This window comes from Paramormyrops kingsleyae, chromosome 24 (assembly GCF_048594095.1).
Source record: "Paramormyrops kingsleyae isolate MSU_618 chromosome 24, PKINGS_0.4, whole genome shotgun sequence".
Classification (NCBI taxonomy): Eukaryota; Metazoa; Chordata; class Actinopteri; order Osteoglossiformes; family Mormyridae; genus Paramormyrops; species Paramormyrops kingsleyae.
Window position 1 is genome coordinate 23,424,819 of NC_132820.1, and position 17,034 is coordinate 23,441,852.

Here is a 17,034-nt window from a genome sequence, read left to right on the forward strand (position 1 = left end):
AGATAAGATAAGATAAGATAAGATAAGATATCCTTTATTAGTCCCACAAGTGGGAAATTTGCATTGTCACGGGAGAAAGTGGACAGTACAAGAATAAAGCAGCAAAAATGAAAAACAATAGAATAAAATCTATATATGTACAGAGTGGATATAAAAATATAAACATAAATATATGTACAACACTGTGGAATTGCACTCAAAGAAATATTGCACATAAGAAAACCCCATGGTGTATTGGATGTGTGTGTTTTGTTAGTCTATGTGTGTGTGTGTGTGTGGTCAGCTGCAAGGACTTTGTTATAGAGTCTGACAGCAGTTGGAAGGAAAGACCTTCTGAATCTCTCCTTCCCACATCGTGGATGCAGCAGCCGGCCACTAAAGGAGCTGCTCAGTGCTGTCAGAGTCTCCTGCATGGGGTGATAGATGTTATCCAACAGGGATGGCAGCTTAGCCACCATTCTCCTGTCACTCACACCCTCCACTGGGTCCAGAGGGCATCCTAGAACAGAGCTGGCCCTCCGGATCAGCCTGTTTAGTCTCTTCCTGTCCCCAGCAGAGATGCTGCTGCCCCAGCAGACCACACCGTCTAAACTAAACACACCGTCTAAACCAGGGGTGTCGGACTCCAGTCCTGGAGGTTGTATAGCTTAGTTCTTTCCCTGTTCCACTACAAATGATTCAGCTCAAGAGCTGTGTGGTAATTAGCACATGGAGTTGAATCAGGTGTGTTAAATGAGGGGAAACCCAAAAATGTGCAGGGCTCTTGCTCTCCAGGACTGGAGTTTGACACCTGTGCTCTAAACCAACCATCTAAACCAAGGGATCTGATGCCTCAGGAAGTCAAGTCATTTATTTATAGAGCACATTTAAAAACAACAGGAGTTTATCCAAAGTGCTTCCCAGTCTAGAGAGAACTGATTAGCAAGTACTATATTGATGGTAAAATGTATAAATAAAATTACATGAAAGCATGCATACTTGCACACTGAAGGAGACTGAGGGGGGACATGATCCAGGTCTATAAGATTCTAACAGGTTTGGATGCTGTTCAACTGAATAGTTACTTCAGCATTAGTTCAAATACAAGAACTTGTGGCCATAGGTGGAAATTAGCGGGAGAACATTTCAAACTGGATTTAAGGAAGCACTTCTTTACACAGCGTGTAGTCAGAGTATGGAATAGTCTTCCTGATAACGTAGTGCAAGCTGAATCCTTGGGTTCCTTTAAATCAGAGCTAGATAAGATTTTAACAACTCTGAGCTATTAGTTAAGTTCTCCCCAAGCGAGCTCGATGGGCCGAATGGCCTCCTCTCGTTTGTATAGTTCTTATGTTCTTATGTATGTTCTTATATAAGAAATAAGAAAATAAAAATTTATGGAAATGTAGTACAATAAGTAACAGATGTAAAGAGTAAGAGGTTAATTAAAATTAAATGAAATGTGTCATTAAAAACTTCATGACAAAAACCATAGGAGAACCTGGAAAGCAAGAGAGAAGGTGGATCTTTAACTTAAGATTTATACTCTTCAATAGTAGTGTAGGGCTTAATGTGGAGACTATTCCAAAGTCAGGGGGCAGCTACAGAGAAAGACCGGGGGGGTTGAATATGGAAATAGCAGATCTGAAATGTATTGTGGGGCTAATCCACTGAGTGCTTTAAAAGCAAATAGCAAAGTTGTAAGGAAAGCACTGCAGAGAGAGACCCTGGTATTCCAGTGAGGAATGGATACAGATTAAATAAAACCAAAATATGACACAGAAGGTGAGACTGAACTCAGACCTCAAGCTGATGAAGGAGGGATGTCTGCCTCTGAGCTGCACACTCAGCCCACTGAGCCACACGGCGGCCTGACTAAGGCAACATCAGACAGGGAAAAGGCACAGAGTACAGGGCCAGACGGGCACCGACCCTGACAAGTAATATTACAGTGTCAAACTCATGATGATGAACCATGAAAACCTGGATATAACTGAGGAGGACCAGGGACCCCATTGTGTACGAAACATCATTGTTGTTGCATCACTTCCTGTGTGATGTGTAAAGTGACCCTTCCCTCTTTACTGTGACTGCTGTATGTGAGCATAGAGAAGACAGAGAAACAGTGAAGTTACGGAAAATTGGGACGTGAGTGTCAGTCTCCACAGATCTGAGGTCAGTGAGACACATAAAAAGGCTCCTCTGATGCTCCTCTTCATCCTCTGATGGGCCACCAGGTGAGAATCACTTACTTTAGGTTGGTTGTTATTTCACTTCCTGTTTATAATGACTAACAGCAGACATCCTAGGAAAATGTACAAATTCACTATAATTTGACAGCATGTAGTTCCGCCCTTAACTGTGTATGAGCCCTCTGATGGACGGGCATCTCCTATGGATTAATGTCAGGTAAGAGGTTATACTCAGAGTAAAGACGTCTGGGCTGACTGACTGATTTTAGAATTGACTGCAGTCTTTTCTGTGTCCACCATGTGGCAGCAGTGCACAGAAATGTTCTAATTCTATCCTGTCTGAGTTGGGTGAAGTAAGATCTGTTTCGCTTCTGCTTATGCTCCCACGCCCCCACAAAGCTCATTCTTCCTGGACCTCTCTAGCCATATCCTTAAACTCCATGATTATGAGTTCATTACAGGAACAGATGCTAATGTTGTCCATGACCCAGTCCTGGATAAATCCGATTCTCTCTTAGGAAGTCAGGTATCCCCTCTAGTCACCAGTATTGATCAATGAAGTATCTATTGTTAGAAGCTCCTTTTCTATTTGAGCATATCCTTTGCATGAGTGCTCTGCTCCCAAAAGCCACGGGTTTTCTGCATTGTATCACAGCTGCACCCAAACTGGTGTCTGAAGCATCACACTGGAGAATCAAGTCTTCCTTGGGATCATAATATTTCAGTACCGGTGCATTCACAATGGACTCTCTGATTTTGGAGAATGCAGCATCCTGAATGTCTGTCCACTCCCACAAACTGCCTTTATGGGTCGGCTGTCGCAGAGGCTCACACTGGTCTGAACGGTGGCTGCAAAACTTGGCTAAGAAATTTACCATTTTTAGGAGTCTTTGCCCCCCTTAACATGTGTTGGGCATCTGCTGGATTGCTTTGCCTTTTTCTGGATCAATTTGAAGTCCATCCACTGTCAGTAAATATCCTATGAATGGAACAGCGTCTGTCTCACTCTTACTTTGCATTTAGCCTGATGTTTTACTCAGTACATCTGTCCATAAATTACGTCAGTCTTCTGTCAAGATCTTTCTCTGCCAGTTCCATTGTGTCTCCCTCACCTGTGATCGAAATGCCGTCTGTAATCACATGACCTCCCTCCAAGCCGTTCCAGGGCTCAGTCATCTTTGGAAAATCTCTGGAGCAGTGCTGATGCCCATAGGTATGCACAGCCGCCTGTACCTGCCACAAGGGGGCGAGAAAGTGGTCGGGTAGCTGAAGTTTTCCTCCAGCTTGACAGGCCAACAGGCATTTCTGATGTCACACACTGAAAAGCTTCTTTAGATCTAGCAAGATGTCATCAATGGTAGGGAGAGGAAAATGGTTCCTCTTCAGTGCTTTATTCAGTGGTTTAGGGTCTGTACACACGCTGAGCTCACCGTTTGGCTTCTTTGTGAGGACTAGGCTGCTCCACTCCATGCTTTTGTCCACAGGTGTTACTATTCCCCTCCTCTTTAGGTGAAGCAGCTCTTCCTTTAAAGCAGACATGATGGAAAGCAGAACCTGTCTCTCTGATAGCTTGACTGGTGTTGCCCTCCTGTCTACTTCTATCTCATATTCTCCATCCAAGCAGCCATCGCCTTTGAAAACATCAGGATATGTAGCTTTAATGTGCTCCACTGTCCATGGCCCTTCTGTGGAATCTTCTGTCACAGCACTGTCTAGTGCCAGTATATTCTCTTACTGCACCTTCAACAGATTCATAGTCCATGAAGACTACAGTACATGATACCTTTTCATATTTTTAGGTTCTTCAGTACTTGTTTACATCAGACGAAGGGCTACAGTGTACTTTTGTTATACATTGCTAGTAACTGATTTGTCTTTTCAGTCAGAATGTCAGGAATTACTATGTGTACAGAAACAATATTGCAACTGGCCCCACAGTCTACACTAGTGGCCAAAACTGTGGAAACACGTAACATTTTTGGAATTCCGCTCTAAAATAGCTGTTAATTACTACAGGAATTTTGGTGGTAATGTCTATTAAAGAATGTTTACAAATATCATACATTGGATTAAATTAGTAACTGGAGCAGTTGAATAGTTCTGCAATCTAAGCAGGATGATCCCCAGACTCTGTGACACCCCTTGTGCTGGGATTCGTGTCCTTTGCTCCTGCAGGTGATCCAGTGGTGATGGGGTCAGAGCCCCAGTCCTTGGTATCTGTTTTGGCCCCAACACCCAGCCTCCTGCCTTGGCCCAAGCCACTGGCCTGCACACTTCAGTGGATCGTCAACAGTCCACTAATTGATCCATGGAGCGATAGCGACTGGAGGAGCCCAAGGAAGAGGAAGACCTTTCTGGGCTTCTAGTACTGACGCAGACAACCTGCCCTTACTGCTCCCTCTTGTTGCCGAGAAGGTCCGGCTCCCTGGAACTCAGCCATGGAAGGCCACTCAACACATCACTTCTCTGCGACATGGTGCCTCGAAACTCTCCACAAATTCTTCCATTGACTCCCCAAAGCACACAGCTGCTTTGCTCGCTTTCACTGGACATTGAAAGAGGAGATGGCGGAAGGCAGCTGACCTGATATCACTGAACCCAGTTCAGGTAGTGCCCAGTCCCAGTGAAATTGCTGCAGCTTCGCCCTGTGGATGAATGATTAGTTAAAATTTGTCTATTACTATTACTAATAAACTGGTGTTTGTTCATTACTGAACAGGTAATCAAAGTTCCCTTCAAATGACTCAATTTTTCTTGTACGTGATTGTGTAATCACCTGGGTTACCCCCTTAGATACTCCATACCATAATTATCGTCATCCTGACCTTCTGTAGGCATTAATCCCATGTCAGATGTCTGCACAGCTATTCCCTTCCATTCTCTCACACAAAGTGCATCACAGAGCCTCTTTTATTCAAACCATGGCTCCCTTGTTTAATACTACAAATTCTATTGTCATCATAAGCAAATATATATGCCTTGTGCATAGTAAATCTTTTAGTGTCCTAGCAGCATAAAGAAAAATTATGATGCATTTTATTATAAGTTTTACGCTGTATATAGTAATAATAATAGAATGACTTGCTAAAGTATTTGGTGCTAAATATTCAGCCTTGTGGTTTTCTCACTTCCTGTTTAAAGTGTTCACTCCCCTTTCACTCTGCCTGCTGTGTGTGAGAATAGAAACGACAGAGTCAGTGAAGGTCCAGAGGATAAGGAAGTGAGGGTCAGTTTTCCTCAGATCTGGGCTCAGTGACACACACACGTATGGATCCTCTGATGCTCCTGTTTCTTCTCATTGCTGGGCTCACAGGTGAGTGTCTCTCATTACAGTGGTACTGAGTAGAGATCTCTCTCCTGCTCCTCACACACTGTCAGCTGCAGTTTGGAGATCATGATGGAGATCTGCTGCTACATCAGAAGAAATTGCCCCGGCTAGATTCTGGAAACATTTGCAGAGGCTGCATTGAGTATCATACTCTATGAAGTTGTAGATAGTATTTAGATTCTCACAGGTTTTTATATCACTTATATTATTATGTAATATTTAAAAAGCTTTAACAAAAATATTTTACCAATAAACTGGCAATTACTTCATACATGTACAGTATTTTGTGTTTTGTGTCAAGACCAGCGCATAAGTCTCCAAAGCTTGCGTTTCCTGTATCCAATAAGATGGCAGAATTTTTCTCAGTGTGCAATACTGACTGCCAAGTGTGATATCTGTGATGTATGTGATGTAGTTTTGTTGTAGCAGATACTGAACTAGCGGCTCAGCAGCTACAGCGGGATCTTAATTTAATTAGTGACTGGGCTGACACCTGGCAGATGAAATTTAACATAGACAAATGTAAGGTACTCCATGTAGGGAGCAGAAATATAAAGTACAGGTATTTTATGGGACCTACTGAAATAAAGGTAGCTGATTATGAGAAAGACCTTGGTGTGTATGTTGATGCTTCCATGTCTCATTCTCGCCAGTGCGGGGAAGCAATAAAAAAGGCCAATAGGATGTTGGGGTATATCTCCAGGTGTGTGGAGTTTAAGTCAAGGGAGGTAATGCTAAGATTATACAATTCCTTGGTGAGACCTCACCTAGAATATTGTGTACAGGTTTGGTCACCATATCTTAAAAAGGACATAGCGGCCTTAGAAAAGGTGCAGCGTAGGGCCACAAGAATGATTCCTGGTCTTAGAGGAATGTCATACGAGGAAAGGTTATTTGAGCTAAATCTGTTCAGCCTCAAGCAAAGGAGACTGAGGGGGGACATGATCCAGGTCTATAAGATTCTAACAGGTTTGGATGCTGTTCAACCGAATAGTTACTTCAGCATTAGTTCAAATACAAGAACTCGTGGCCATAGGTGGAAATTAGCGGGAGAACATTTCAAACTGGATTTAAGGAAGCACTTCTTTACACAGCGTGTAGTCAGAGTATGGAATAGTCTTCCTGATAACGTAGTGCAAGCTGAATCCTTGGGTTCCTTTCAATCAGAGCTAGATAAGATTTTAACAACTCTGAGCTATTAGTTAAGTTCTCCCCAAGCGAGCTCGATGGGCCGAATGGCCTCCTCTCGTTTGTATATTTCTTATGTTCTTATGTTCTTATGTAGAGTGACATAAGGATTCACTTTAATTAAATGTGCTGTCCCCAGTCTTTTTAACCCCAAAGGACGAACCAGCACCAGTTGTGGCCATGGTTCATCCCACCCCTCCGTATCAGGTTCCAGCGCAGGCTGCAGCTCCCTCATCTCAGCTGGTTACGGGTCCGACACCCCCATTTATGTCCCCTTCTGTTGTTTTTGAAAAAATGGAAAGATTCAATAAGTTGCACAACTATTATCTTAGCACCGGTGTGTGAATGTGAGTGTGGATGGGTGAATGTGAGGCATAATTGTAAAGCGCTTTGGTACTCGTAAGAGTAGTAAAAAGCGCTATATACTGTAAATGCAGTCCATTTACCATTTACCATTTACTGTAGGGAAACTGAATAAGAAGCCTTTACACTGGGCAGAAAATGCTTTGTTTGTGTAGTACGTCTTAGTGACAGAGCACCAATTTCAGAGGCCATTAAGCTGAAAAATATGCAGTGAAATATCTAATGATATCTGAACATTTAAACACAGCATACAATTCAGTTTGCAAATTTAAACAATTCTATTTAAAAGAACAGTTTAATTTCAGAGCCAATGGCCGTGTGACCATGAAATGAAATGAAATGCCGACAACATTCCTGGAGCCTTCAATTCAAGCATTCTGTCGAAACCGCATCCCCTTCAGTCAGGTTCACAAAACGTGTGAGTTGTTTTCAGCATACGTTTTTCTTTATAAATCCCAAAATCCTCTTACAAATGTGCCTATGAATGTTTGGCATCTTTTTCGGTCACACAAAGCCTTTATAAATGAATTCCCCGATTAATGCCTCTACATGGCTAGTGTTGTAATTGTATCATTAGAAACACATGAAAACATCTTAATTGCGTTAAGGTATGTAACGGTATAGTCACATGACAAAAGATAACTTTGTGACTTAGCAAACTGCATGTTCTTCATCTCCTCTGTATGGACCATAGAGCTGTGTATCGGAGAGTCTGGCAACACGTCACGTTTCAAGATACAGGGATTGCAATTCAATATGTTGGTATATTTTGCAATTTTTAAATCTGATGTTAGGAAAACTTGTCATAGTATAAAAAGCACACCACGTACAAATGGAAGAAATCTGAGTAAAAATGTTAACTTTTTTAACGCAACCATAATGGGGGGCTCGATTTGCATTTATCACAGTCCCTGTAACAATCTAACGTCATATATATAGCACCACAACTATTTCGAGTTCAGCCAACGGTGGTAACGTTACTAGTCTGCAGCGTACGTTGTGCAGGTTACCAAAAATGACTAGTTATCAATTACTGCATATAAAAGTAATTATAATGAGGGTGGGACTGGACCGTGTGTCCGTGAGGATTTTCGACGTGTGGTGCACGGGTGCGGCGAAACGCGCTGCATCGATCAGCGCATGCTCCACCAGCCTGACCTAACCTGTATATATAGCCTAATAAAGGAAAATAATAGTGGTCTAAATGTTGTATATTGATCGCTTTAACATCGGGGGAATATGGGCTCAAATGTTCGGTGGTGATGTTTCTGCAACACAGAGATGTTTGCCGATGGATTTTCAAGTACCGCGGAGACATAGTGCCAATGCATGTGTGCTCTCTGGATAGTTATATTACTTTAGTGTTGCTGCTGTGACAGTGCCAGACAATACAACTGTCTAATTGTACCTATCAGCGTACCTATAAAATCACCCATTCATTGCGCCACGGTAAGGTCGGATGGCGTTACATCATAAACAGGAAATTAGGAGAACATGCTGCCTTTATCCATTAATATTTTCACGCAAGACAAAGGTAACGAGTCCGTTGAAATTTCAGTACTTTGCGTTTTTTAATTTGAAATGGTAATTAGTTACATTACTCCTTACAGACAAAAGTAGTGGAATTACAGTAACGCGTTACTACCAACATTGCTAGGTAGTGTGGGATTCAATAGAATTATAAAGAACATACAATGAATAGAGGAAAAGGAGAATATAGCTTAAAGCAGGGCATGATGAAAGGGGGGGGGGGGGGTTGATTCTAGAAAATGCAGTTAACTGAAACGAGAACTGACTGGCGCCGGCAGGGCAGGGGGACCTAATCAGAACAGATAGAGGGAGCGACAGAAAACGTCAGCGGCCCCTTTATCTTTTAGCCTTCCAGAAGGACAAGTACTAACCGACTAACTAGAGCAAATGTCAAACATGTGGTTGTCACGTAGACGGAAGGTACCGAGAGAGGGGGGAGATGCCCAAAGGGCTTTAAAGGGGACACAGCTGATACATATGGCAGAGCTTCCTCTTGTACATGCCGAATGTATGTCAGATGGTCGCTCCCGGATTGCAATCTGTCAGAGAATAAACTGGTGACCTGCAACTTCTCCACGTGTCAGCTGTGAATCTCTTGACCCGGTGGAGACGGCGTACTCCAACACTCCCCAGCCACTCTGAAGCACTGTGCAGATCAACAGTCACCTGTCTTCACAGATATTTTCAACCAGTCACTGGATCTTTGTGTCTTAAATCATCCACAATAACACCTATTCCAAAGAAACCCAGAGTCTCTTGCCTCAGTGACTACAGACCAGTGGCTCTCACATCGGTGGTAATGAAGGCTTTTGAGAGACTTGTGCTGTCATACCTTAAAATCATCACAGACCCATCGCTTGACCCCAGGCTACAGTCAGCCTACAGAACCAACAGACCTGTGGACGATGCAGTTAACACTGGACTCCATTTCTTGCTCTGACACTTGGAGTGCCCTGAGACATATGTTAGAATTTTGTTTGTGGACTTTAGCTTTGCATTTAATACTATTCTATCGGAGCTAATGCAGACTGAACTCTCACAACTGTCCGTGCCTGATCCAAAATAACATGTTATAACCACAATGGCCCAGATTTACGACAAGGCCAGACTGCAATACATCATCCGCTCAGCAGAGCGAATAATTGGCAGTAACCTGCCTACCCTCCAGACACTGTACATCACCAGAACCAGGAAACGGGCATACAAAATCTTTGAGGACCCATCTCACCCTGCTCACCACATCTTTCAAGCCTTACCCTCCAGGAGAAGACTCATGGCAATCAGAACCAAGACCACAAGACCGACGCCAAGAGCTTCTCCCCTCAGGTAGTCTCTCTCATTAACCAAGCCAGTCTCTGACTGGACGTTCAATTAATCGTCAGCTGCAGTGAAATATCCACCAGCATAACCAGTGAACAACTGATAAACTTCCTCTATGATTATATTCTGCACTCTTGCACATTATGCACACATACTGCAAACTCTGTATACATATTGCACTCTTGCACATATAGTTGACTTGGCTGCTACTTAATAACGGCACCATTTAAGAGCCCTTTAAATTATTATACCATTTATATAGTTTATATTCATACTACAATGATTACTATGTACACACACATATATAAATATCATAATACCATCATTACTGCCATTAATAAACTTAATTATCATATAATTATCATATTACCCAATTGCCAGTCTATTGTTTATTACCTTTCTGCATATGTCTTTGCTAAATGTGGTATGTTCTTTGTAATGTCATATAAAAGCACCACCAAGGCAAATTCCTTGTATGGAAACATATCTGGATTCTGATTCTACATCCTTCATCAGGACTAGAAAACTTCCATCCAGCGTTGCATTTCATTTTGACGCTGTCGTTTTTGAAACACTTTTCTGTGATCTAGTTCTTGTTTTGGTCGCCGACTATCATCCAACAAAAGGTTAATTTCAGCTCTCCTAATCTGACATAAACCACACTCACAAACACTTTCGGGTTACTGTGTCACCGGGAAGGGATGGACTCCGGTTGGGATGGGTTTCCAGCATTTCCTATCCTGGCTGTTCTCTTTAGGGACAAACACAAGAATGGAGTCTAGTGATCACACCGGAAGCTGACTTACCTGAACGGAGATGTATGGAGCAGACTCTCATATGCGCGGGGATGCTCTGGAATGCAAGGTCTTTACGCCCCACCGCTGGAAGCTACGCCATCCGACGCCATTTCGTCAACTCTTCCACTTTTGCTCCTTCCTGTCTTTTCCAATCTGGAAAGGAGAAGAAACGTATACCGGTCCTGAAGACCGAAGAGAGACCCGAGTCGATATGGGGCCGCCACTTAGCGGGTCGCCGTTAGCCGGGCCTCCGTGCCCCCCCCACTCGGAGTAGAATGCCCAGGGATGTCGCAGCCGCCAGCCTCGGGGCCCAGACTCCTCCCTGTCCTCCTGTCCTCTCAAAAAACAGCAATCATTTAAACAAACATGAGGGAAAATTCAAAAGGCAAAGATGACGTCATTCCTTACCTCAGCACAGCTGCCCACCGCACAAACGACAGCGTGTCACCTTCCTTTAAAAAAAAAAAAAAAGAGAAAAACAGCAGGAAACGGGGGCTGTGCACGGACAGGGCCCCTCCCTCACAGCACATGCAGCTAATTAGCTGGCCATCCAGACCCACTCAGTCAGTTCTGCCTTTCAACAACAGGGGGCAGTAGAGGTGCACCATTCCCGGAAGCACTGCAATACCGGGTCGATGCGTGGAGCGGACGGGACAAGCCCCACTTCCGGCTCCCTGTTCCAAAAATCCATCTAATAAAAGGCTTCTCGGCCTTTTGGCTAAGATCAAGTGTAGTATCAGTTTAATATCTGATACGTCCCCCATGGAGGGGACCACATATTAAACGGACTGACTCAGACTGACTGACTGAGTGGGTGACTGAGTGAGACAGGGTCTGCTTATCGAACCGGAGCACCTGAAGTAAAATGGTGAAAAACAGAAATTATTCATATTAATTTTCGGGGCGTGAGATACCCCCTTGCTGATGAGGTGATTACAGAAACGTATCATGACTGTGCAAAAGGGAATAAGGCACCTTTCATCCTGATTTTTTTTAAGTTTAAACACATGTGTGCTTCATATGTAACCGTGATACACGCGGAGCCCAGAGAAATTTGGTTTCCTACACACATGCAATAAGGTCTTTAATTGGGCAGAGTCCATGCCTTCTTCCTTTTTATTGGTTCCCCAGCATGTTGGGGAGCAAGGGACCCCACAATGACGATTGTCTGTACTTGTATCGACACTGATGTCTCCTAGCACCTTGCCCTGACCTCACCTGCATCATCTTATATATTTCCAGGGCCGGACTCTCAGCAGTTGGAGGGTAACACAAATACAAGCAAACATAACAAGTACACATCAGCTATAGGTTTGTGAGGTTAACCGCTATTGCTTCGATGTGTCATGATGATGGACATTCCTGTAGGCTGTAAACTCCTTGGTGATAGATGAGGTACCAGGGCAGGAAGGAGCCAGGGAGAGACTGAGGGCTAAAAGACAGTGAAGGAGAATTAAGAGTTCTTTGATGCTGAAAATTTTGGGTATGGGTTTGATTGGGTATTGGCCAAGTTGACTTCTGAGTAAGGAGTGGATCCTTTGCATGGCTTCTTGGGGTATTTCCTGCATTCTGCAGGCCATCCTGCACCTGGTGGTCGTCCTCTTTTTCCCTTCCGGTGTTTCGTGTCTGTTTCTCATCCCAAACCTGGGGCTCCTCTTCAAGTTCATACCCATACGTATCAGTGGTTCTCTGCATGACGTCTTCTACAATCTACCTGTCTCTTCCTCTCTTCTCTTCCACATGATTAACTCTTCTTTCATTTCATGGGTCGATAAATTTGGTGCATGAGTACAAATATCAATGCGCTATTTTGCCGTCCTCTGCAGAGCCAGGATCAGCATATAATCTTGCCTGTGTGGTTTTATGAAGCTTTGAGTATAAATAAACATATATTTTTATTATTAACAACTGAACATCCATAATTGCCATGGAATTGCCATTTTGAGGTAAATTTGTAGTTTATTTGTAGTTCATTTTTGCTGGAAGGACCTTAAAACATTTAAATTCTATATGGTCACTGCACACATCCAGTTGAAGCCCTTTCTGAAATTAGTCTGTTGCTGCCTTTCAGGTCCCCAAGCTGACGACAATGTCCCTAGGCGCCCTGGCCACCGCATAGTGGCGCCCCCCGGTGGCCGTTCCAACATCACCAGCCTTGGCTGAGCTATTGTCCTGTGTGTGTGTGTGTGTGTGTGTGTGTGTGTGGGGGGGGGGGGGGGGGGGGGGGGTTGACCTTTGAGTGACAGATCAGTGAGGAGAGTTGTGGGGTTCTTTTCTGTCTGTGCCCAGTTTTGTTTCACCGGCCAACTTTCCCAGTGTTTGAAAAAAAAAAAGTATCCTTCCATCCAGCTGACAGGATGTGGTGACTGTAGTGTTGTTATTTTTGTGTTTTGGGGATTTAACACGATCACATGTCTGTCCTATAACTAATGCAAGCATGGTGCTTCAATGGCCTCGCCCCCCCCTTTAGTGAACACAAACTAAAGTATATGAGTATTGTTTTGTAAATGGGCATGGTATTGTTGCACATCCTGAGTCTGATTGAATAGTTGGTTAGTTGCATGTAGATACACATATTTGACATCGATAAGTATTATTCGAATTTTACGTTGTCAGTACACGCCAGAGTTGATCACTTGCTTCCCACTGTGCAGCAGTGAACTTAAACGGGTTTACATTCACAAAATATAATGGGGGTCAGGAGATGGACCATGGCTGAGATCACCGTCGAGTCAGGTAGCAAAAATCACCAACTGTGACAGCAGCCCAGCAGCAGTGGCCAACATCATGCTGGGTCCTCGTTTAGGGTGGCCAGCAACATGCCTATCTGCCATATATGACAAACCACAAGATGGCACTGCTTGTGCATGCCTTTTGAAATGAACTGGAATGCCGCTAGCAGGCACGCAAGTTACTTCACAAGTTCTAGAGCACAGCAATGCGTTTTGACTTTCTGTTAGCTATGTACGCAGTGATGGACATAACTGGTTCACAAGTACGCATTAACCTTTAAAAGCGATACATGCAGCAATCGGTTGTACATTTTTTATGTGCATTTGCGCCAATACGACAACAAATTACCGTGCATTTTAACCTCTATTTTCCTTACTTCTTTATTTTACGTTTTCTCTGTTTCATTTCAGTCAGTCTAACATATTGGTACATGTTTATATCACTCTCTACGTGTAAAGGGAGCAGACACAGGAAAAATGTACTGAAGACCCTTGAAATGATATTTATTCCTGATGTGAAATTGCTGTTTTTGTTTTAGATTCCAAATTTAACCTTTTATTTAATTTATCCCTTTTTCCCAAATAAAACGATGCATTTAGTTATAATCTATATTATTTTGATTTGGGGTCAGAAGTTCCAAAATCACCAGGTAAGTTAATTGATTTTATGTGTTTTAACTCCTAGACAGATATAAATGAAAACTCTATTTTTAAATAATTTATTGTCTTTTTTTTTTTATTATTATTAAAAATTGGATCCCTCATGGACCAAGACTTCAAGGGCATTTGTACAATTCACCTGTAACTGGATCTGCAGTCTTTTTCTCCCCACACCCTCTGCTTGTTCCCTTCTTCTCTTTCTGTCTTCACTCCAGGAGAGCTCCTCAGACATCTCCAGCCTGTAATTCCTGGGAAATGCCACCTGCCACTCACCCTTGGAGGCGTAGCCCATTCTCAGGATCTCATACGTCACCATTCATCACAGAGTCACAACGCCTGCAAACATCTGAATAAAAGCAAGAGCCCGTTTTTTGAAACTTACACATTAAATTTTCCTCTCTTTACCATTTTATTCTTTTAAGCTTCATTCTGTTTAATTACATTTAGTATGGATTAAGGCACAGGCGGCCCGGAGGACATGGAGTGGGACCCTCCAGTTCTTGCCCTGAGTCCCAGTCCGTGGTGTCAGCCCCGTGACCAGAGTTTCCCCAGCCGAGGAGGTTATCGCCGTGACAACGGCAGGGTCAACGGAAAACTGGTCGGGGGTTCGGCTCCAGGAGGAAAGATCTGGGGTATGCTACCCAGACTTACCGCCTGGCCCCAGCTCGGTCCAAGGGGGTCTTTTCGGGGGACCCCATCCATTGGTTCCCAAAAGGAACCACCTGCGGTTTCCTCCGGCACTGGTACTGGCCTGTGCTTTTGTTCTGCAGGGTCCACGGTGTGGTCCAGTTCCTGTCCTGCCTGCTCCTCGATGCCCTCCGGCTCTGCCGACCCCTCGCCGTCTACCGATGCTGTTCTTCCCTCGGCTGGCGCAGACGAGAGGAGCTCGTCCTTCTACAGGCCCAGACAGGACTCCGAAGGCCCCCCTGGCCGCGACCCTTCTGCGGTACCTCGGAGCTTGATCTGTAGTCTTGCTTCCCCGTGGCTCTCCCTGGTTTCACCTCTTAGCCCGATTTCACTCTTCCAGCCCCCACTCCAGTCACTCTTGCTTCCCACTTTAGGTTCCCCCTGGCTCCCTCTCCTGGCCCTATTCTTGTTGCACATTGTTTGTCTGGTTGTGTCCTGCCCTGTCTCACCTTTGGTCCTTTTGGTGCCCAATCCCTCCCTTTGTCTCCTTCTTCTGTTTCCTTTGTTGCCACTGACACCCGCTGTTTGTCTTTTGGTCCCTAGTCTGCATCCCTGTCGGGTTACCTGGCCTGTCATGAGTTGTGTCCTGGTGGTTTGTCTCCCCTGCTGTCCTTGGTTTTGCCCTGGTCTGTGTGTCCCCTTAATGATACCTTTGCACCAGGAGGGCACAGGATTGGGGGGTGGGGGGGTGTTACTGTCATGGCCTGCCCGTCCTGTCAACCTTACTCTCCAGTTCTCCTCCCTGACGTGGCCCTAATGAGCCACACTTGGTCTTTATTAGTCTTACCTCATGTTCCTGTCCTTCTGTCAGTCACTACCAGCTGCCTTGTGTTTTCCCATTCCTTAGTTTGGTAAAGTGCCCAGGCCAATGTTCTCCAGTTCTGTCCTTGTCTGTTTGCGTCTCTGTGCCCAAGCCTGCCTGCCAGAAAAGCTCCCCGCAAAGGGGGTTCTGCCCTACAGCTTGCATTCGGGTCCTACTTCCCACCGGTCATGTGACAGAGGAATACAAGGTTAGTGCCAGGCAGAAATTAATAGCCTATCTTTGATTTTGCATTCATTTGGTAACTTGTTGAAGTTATCTGATAGTTCTCTCGATTCCAAAGACATATGATTCTTGTGTGCGCATTATGCATATCCAAAGTTAACGCATGTTGTGTTTATCTTACGCCGTACATGACTCATTGTCGTTATGGACAGTAAGCACTTTATGTCAGTTATCCATTGCTCCTTTTTGTTATGCTATACAGCCGCTTTATACATGTGGAGACTTATATGCACACACATTTTTCACATTCCACTAGTTTCACACATTTTACTGTCATCGTACTTCTCTTCTGATGCCATTTTATTTATTTGTTTGTTTATTTGTAACCTGGTAACTGCACACTGAATCTTCTTATATTTGTACAATGACACCAAATCTTATTTGGTAATCATGAATTACCAAAACCTTAAATACACAAGGATAGACTCAATTATTGCTGAAAAAATCTACGCAGAGATATAAAAATGTAATATTCTCATCAAAATCACATGCACAGCAAAAAATGTAGGCAGTAACTATATACTGCTCTTCCAAAAAAACAACCTTTAGGTTCAAAACAACATCCATCGAGAAAAGAAATATATCCTCCTTGTATCGACAGGAATACTTTATCTGCATTGTAAAATAGCATAAATAATTTATGACAAAACAAAAAGCTTTTAAATTTACTGTACATGATTGTTAGCAAAATCAGAAATGTCAGTGTGGTAAGATCATGTACTTTATATAGTCAGTCAGTCAGTCAGTTCTGCCTTTCAACAACAGGGGGCAGTAGAGGTGCACCGTTCCCGGAAGCACAGCAATACCGGGTCCATGCGTAGAGCGGACGGGGCAAGCCCCACTTCCGGCTCCCTGTTCCAAAAATCCGTTTAATATGTGGTCCCCTCCATGGGGGACGTATCAGATATTTAACTGATAAAACAGATTTTTTTTTTTCAGATCCAAATACTTTATTAAAAAGTTCTGCACAATTATTTACATCGACACAAACACATTAAAACATATAATAGAAACTGCACTTAAAAAATTGGCACTGTCAACAAGGGAATTAAAAACATTTTCCTACTAAAACAATGATATTCAGAAATAGTCATAATATAACAGGCTGAAATTTTCCCACATCATACAAGTGAATGCCAATACAATAAGACATTACTGAAAATATTTTAAAATAGTATTAAACAAACTATCTGCAGAACCATTCACCATAAAA

The 17,034-nt window shown here is 43.5% G+C and overlaps 1 non-coding gene and 2 pseudogenes across 1 annotated transcript; 1 reads left to right on the forward strand and 2 right to left on the reverse strand.

Moving 5' to 3' along the window:
• Positions 1 to 11,291: 11,291 nt before the first annotated feature.
• LOC140582502 (U2 spliceosomal RNA) lies at positions 11,292 to 11,429 on the reverse strand (annotated as a pseudogene).
• Positions 11,396 to 11,501, forward strand: LOC140582490 (U2 spliceosomal RNA; annotated as a pseudogene).
• A 5,092-nt stretch (positions 11,502 to 16,593) lies between these two features.
• LOC140582626 (U2 spliceosomal RNA) lies at positions 16,594 to 16,786 on the reverse strand. The gene has a single exon (XR_011985471.1). It is a non-coding gene; the product is annotated as a U2 spliceosomal RNA (small nuclear RNA).
• Positions 16,787 to 17,034: the final 248 nt, after the last annotated feature.